Genomic DNA, 6171 nt, shown 5'->3' with positions numbered 1-6171 from the left:
AGACGGGAAACCCCATCGATACCTCACTCCCTTGTCAGTGACCCATTTCAACAAGGGACCGCATTGCTTCCTTTTATCCAACGTAAAGGCAGACAGATCCTGGGAGATAGCTATCTTTGTGGGCCTATTTGTCACTGGACCCGCCTTCCTCACCTTATCAAGTATCTTCACCTTTTCAGGGAAGTAGTGGAACCTCGCCAACAGTTCTCGGTTCCCCCGCTCCACCCCCTGCTCAGTGTGCTCGATCTAGCATGGGTTTGTCGATCGCATCTGAGCCAAACAGGATTCTCACTAATTTCTCTTCAGTGCCTCTCCTTTCCAGTTCCGAGAGCCTCATGTCCATCTGTGTTTCCAAAGTATCAAGTGAAGTTTAATTGTTCTCCAGACATTGAACCCTCTCGTCGATGAAGTCCATTTCATCCAGCCTGAGGCCCAGTGCTGAGCGCACCCCCCTAATTTCCTCCATCAGTGTGGCTATATCCTTCTTGGTAGACACGGAGTCCTCCTCCACTGCACTGTCCTGGGTGGCCAAGGTATGGGGTGCACTGGATACAGTGGTTTGAAATTGGAACCTCTCAAGGGCGTTTCTCCAGCTCATTTATCTTCATGCTCCCAGTGCTCTCTGTAGCCCCCTCAATGGTGTGCCCGTCCCGCTCTTTCCCGATCCGTTCAGTTTTGGTGCTGTGCGGTTCTGCTCCTGGCCCACACACACCCCACTCTGTTCGTGCGGGCTAGGGAGGATAGGACTGGACCCCCCCCCTCTTCTTTCTCTAGTCGGCCCCCCCTCTGCTGTGTCCCAGAGGCTCTGTAATTCTCCCTCAGGGATCCTCGTTGTGGCTACTTCTCTCCCAGGTCTCCAGCAACTTGGGCGTTCTCCCCTCCTTATCACCCAGCACGCTCCTATGGCAGGCCTTGGGTGGGTTGTGGTAAAGTGGGCATGTGCCCCTCTTTCAACCGAGGGGGCCCTCACCTCGTCATCTGTGTCCTGTGCTGATCCCCACCTATCCCAGGCGTCGTCTTTCCTTTTAGTGGATCGCAGGGCCGGGCTGGGCTACTCCCAATTTGCAATAGTTCAGTGGGGCCTCGTTGACTTCACCAGGTCTTGAACTCCCCTGGGCCCTTTTCACTATGCTCCGCTATGGCCCCTCACCTCTTCTCGTTCTCCTCCTCTTACCCTGCTCACCAATCTATCTCCTGGGGAGCAGTGCTGAGGGTGGTGAGGGGGCCTCCAGTCCGACCTCGCTCCAGGTCTCACAGGTGCACTCTTCGCTCCTTCCGACATATCAGAGTGGCGTCCTCCCCTTACTTTGCTGCCTTTCTCCTCAAAGGGTTCGGGTGGTGTTTCCCAGGGACCCCAGGTCACTACACCCGCTCCTGTCTCCATCAATGTTGTCCCGGTCTCCTCTGGGCACGTTGCAGTGTCTTGCCCCCTCCAGATGGCTCTGTGCTTGGGCGCTCACTGTGGGGTTCTCATACCCGATCTCTGGGTCCGGGGTGCCCCTCCAGCTCCAGTCAGTGTCAATATGGAGCCCCTCTTGGTCATTCACCAGTGGGATGCTCTGGGTCTCCACCAGGTATTCCCTCACGCCTCGCTCCTCCTACACTTGGGCCTCTTAACGCCTCTCTGCAGGGGTGCCTCCAGCTCCGTCCCTCTTCCTCCCTCGCCCAAGGGTCTTCCTGTGGGGTGTTGTGGCCGCCACCCCCCACTGCTGCAGGGCACCGATGGCCCTCAACTAAATCCTTCCCTACACCCCCTGCGCAAGGCCCGGCACAGTGTTCCCCTGTGGAGGGCCTCCTCACTCACTGCCAGCCCCACGGGGCTTTTTCATTCACTGCTGCAGTGTCCAGCCAGCCTCCAAGCCCACTCCTGCTGTCCCGGGTCACACCCAGTGTCCCGTCCCTCCTTCCAGGCCTCCTTCTTGCAGGGCCTGTGCGGGCCTCCCGCGCTCCACAGCTCCTTGGCACCTCTGACAGCCGTAGCTGTCGGCACGGCAAGATCGGCTGCCCGACGTTCAATCATGGGGTGGGGGTGCCCCTAGCTTGGCTCTCCTGGTGGGGGTGATCTTTATCACCCGGGGTGAGGGGCAAAAGGGGAGCTCAATCTCCCTTCGTGTCACTGGGCTAAGGAGCTGATGCGGCTAGCAGCTGCTCGCCATGCACCCGCTGGTGGCCTCCGCTATTTCACTTATGATGGCAAGGCAGCAGGAAGAGGTGAGGAGAGGGGGGGGGGGGGAGATAGGGGGCTACGGTCCGGGGGGGGGGGGGGGGGGCGAAGAGATGAGGTATGGCTTTAGGAGGACCACAGAAGAGAGTGAAGCGGACGGGTTGCAGGGGTACCACACATGAGAAAGATGGAGGGTGTGGGAGAAGGGGGGATGTGGGGTGTCCCCTGCATTAGAGGGGTATGCAGGGGGGGGTAAGTTGCACAAGGGCAGTAAGCAGCTAATTGGTGTCTAGCGGAATTCCGGGCTTGCAGCAAGACACCATGGCACCCAAGATTCACCTTGGCTGCCCACAAAGCTGGGCTCCACACACCTGTCTCATTAGCTATCAGGTGAGCCTAACATGAAGACTCATCCCGCAAGTCTTTCTTGGGATGGCTTTTGGTGATTCTGTGAAAAGGTTCATTTAATTCTTCAAAGGCGCTCTTGTCCCTTCAGGACATCCCCTTTCCTACTAATGGCACAGTTCCTTGTTCAATTCCAAGCTTTCGTGACCACGGATCCTAGTCTTCCCTATCCTCCAAACCAGTGTCTCTGTTTTTTGTCAACTTATGACATTGGGGATCTTTCCCTGTACTGTGGGTTTAGTATCACATACAATTCTTCCAGTGTCTGGACAATTGTTCCCCCATCCACTTCTCTTTCTCAGCGTTTCATGTGTTTTATACCTTGCAACACTGACGCATCCTGCATGGACTTTCTCTTCCTTACGCAGCTCTGCTGAGTCGTTCCTGCTACGGTCTCAGCGTTGTTCACAAACCACTCAGTACACCCTGTCTGGGTCACACAACCGCCTCCAGGCCTTCCTTCTGCCCTTGGATTTCCTTTCGGGCTTCCCGAAAGCTTTTCTCTTGCCCCAGTCTGGGCCGCCAGGCAGCTTTACATTCGCTGACTGCATCCTGAGCTCCGATCCGAAAGAATCCTGGACTCCAGGATCAAGATCCCTTTCCATTAGTCCTGCCTTGATTTTTATGCAGCAGTAGTGGGCCCTCCCCAGCGTAGCCCCACAGTCCTTTGTCTCTTTCCATGGTGCATTCATCATGCTTCCCCGACCCCCTCCTCCTCTTTGTCTCAGTGTGATTGACTGCAAACCACAGATTATTCATCATGGTTCTTCCATTTTTCTTCTTCTTCACAGTATGAGCAATTGGTGAAGGTTGATTACTGAGAACATTACAGTAACAAATAGTGACTGGTTTGGAAGGAAGGACTTGATTCTTGTACTAATATCCTCAGAAGAGGCTATAGGGAGTTCCTGGACGGAACGAGAGTACCCGTCAACAAGAGGGGAGTCTCTCCCTGTAAGGTTCTGCTGACCACCAACCATAGGGGGATTGTTGCGTAGCGGGCTCCCCTCCCTAGCTTCACAGGGAAGGGCTCCCCTGTGGGGAGACGTGACGAGATCTCATGAATTGTCACAGCAGTGAAAACACATTTTTGGAAGATACCGGATGATTCACTTGACATGGCGATGAACCCAAAAAAACAGCTGGAGATGATGAGCAAGCATCAAACCATGTGATAAAATCTGCAGCTGCAGACGAGGAAACAGATGCAGAAACAAAAACACCCCACCCAGGAAGACAGAACCAGAAACCACAAGACTGGGAGAAGGAGGACTGGAACAGAGGGAATAAAATGGAAATAATAGAGGTAGAAGGAAGGCATCAAGAACCAGAGGCGTACGCAGGCAGACAAAGAAGGCTGGTAGAGAAACCAGGCAGCATTGTACCACGAAGCAGGCAGAGGCAGTGAATCAATGCATACAAAGCAGCTAACGATATAGACAGGGTAGCCAGAGTCAGCAGGCCAAGGGTCGATAATCCAGAAACTGAACACAATGCAAAGTAGCAGTAGTGCATCACAGAGGGGAAAAAAAACACTAATTTAGGGACGCTGTATACAGTTTCATATGGGTGCTTATACAATAGGACAGTACACGCCTGCCGGGAATACAGACCAAAGAAACCATGCATGTATTCCAATCTGCAGATGCTGGGAAAAGTAGTTTCTAGCATGGTCCTAGCATCAATGGAACCAGGTAAATGAGAATCACAGTGCAGTGTGCCTCAGATGGCAATCTTGGCAAGTTGCATGGCTTAAGTGGATGCAACACTAAGGAAGCCACCAGGTTCAGGCGTCGTGACGCATCAGGTAAGATGTCCCCATGCAGTCCATGCCCTGGGGGCTGTCCGCAGCCACACACCGGGCATAAAGGGGCATTACATCCAAGACACAAAAACTCGTCCAGGAGAAAAAAGATGTGCTACTTGGGAACAATCCAATGGCATACTTGGACAAGACCACAAAAACCATGGTGGGTGGGTTTCTGGCTAGGGCTTGCTGCAGTTCTGACTCACTTTCATCAAATTAATTTTTCCGATTAACCCCTCTTTTTTTAAACCCCAAAGCATGCGGGCAGTTCCCACATATAAAGTTGTGGCTAAAAAATGTATATAAAAATCAGCAAAAGTGAGGAATATGTGACATTTGCAAGCATAGCTCTGGCTCCCAAGCGAAAATATACTTCCATATAGTACAGGAAGTGATGGATATTCAATGAAAATTTCACCAATACAAATATTGTCTAGAATTCACTGTAACAACAGACCATCAACTGAAAATGTGCATGACTACCAAAGATCTGCATCAACGCTTCTAACATGCAAGGCTAAAACTCGACCAAAAGTGCCATTGTGCAGACTTTCATCAAGGAAACAAAGATGAACCACTGAAAAACAGATAGGATTGGACGAAACGGCAGACCAAATGTGGTTGGTGGCTGAAATTATATAACTACTCACACTCATGTTAGGCATGTGGAAAACCCTCATCAGCAACATCAACAAACAGAAGTCAAGGTAACAATCATACATCGGTCTGCATTAGAAAGAAATAATCACAGCAAAATGCGGTTACTGTGCCCCAACCACAGGGTAAGAAGTTGCCACAAATGCAAATCAAGCACAACATTATATACACCACAAGAAGAATAAAACAGGCATCCACCAATTCTAGCCACATTTCACACAAAGGAGAAATCAACACAAAGAATCTTGTGTGAATCAATAGCACTTGTTGATGAAGCAATCCACATTAACATGCTCTTTCTCAACTACCAGCAGATACTATATTTACACTATAGCCCTGATAAGATCCAAAAGCACAAAGGCACTGTGATTGGTTGAAACACGTCAACGTCCCTGGATGTGGAAGTCCGAAGGCTCTTCTCTCTCCGGTGCGAGTTTCATGCCTAGGCACATCACTTAAATTGCCCTTTTCATGCCCTCACATGGTCAGTGGAATCCAGCAATTCCTTTTTTGGTGCATCAGGCATGCGTTACTCTTGCAACCTCAACAATTATCAATTTATTTTGCGTACTTCTCCTCAAAGCATTGAACGTTTCCATGTTAATACATGGGTGCTATGAAATAATTCTAGGAAGCAATATTATTTCAGAGGCTCACTGAATATACCAGAGCCCACCTCAGCAACCTCCCCATGCCACATCCCCATTCTAACATATTTGAAGGACAATTTCTCAGAGGAACTTGGATCTGCAGATTGCCAGAAATTAAAAAGCTGGGAGCATGTTAGCTGCTGTTTCTGGCATAGAAGAGTCCAGCTAGCATGACTCCAAACTAGGTTCTTAATTGGACTCTCTAGGCCGACTGATGCAATAATAATATACTCATGTACCATTAACTCTGCGTTCAGGAGCTTCTATAATGGTTCCTGGAGATACATCTATAAGACATCTAAAGCATGAGTCATGTGTAATGGATAGAAAGTCACAGTTTGAACCTCATCTGGAAATTATATCTGCATCATACTAAGTCAAAGCTCCTTAGCCCCGGCTCACTGGGCGATCCCCAATACATAGACATTTCTTATCCCACAAGCTCATCAAATCTATATTTTGCCCGCCAATGGTCTGTCAGTTATCCG

Source organism: Ambystoma mexicanum, chromosome 10 (assembly GCF_040938575.1).
Source record: "Ambystoma mexicanum isolate Mex_15411 chromosome 10, UKY_AmexF1_1, whole genome shotgun sequence".
Classification (NCBI taxonomy): Eukaryota; Metazoa; Chordata; class Amphibia; order Caudata; family Ambystomatidae; genus Ambystoma; species Ambystoma mexicanum.
This window is presented reverse-complemented; position numbering follows the sequence as displayed.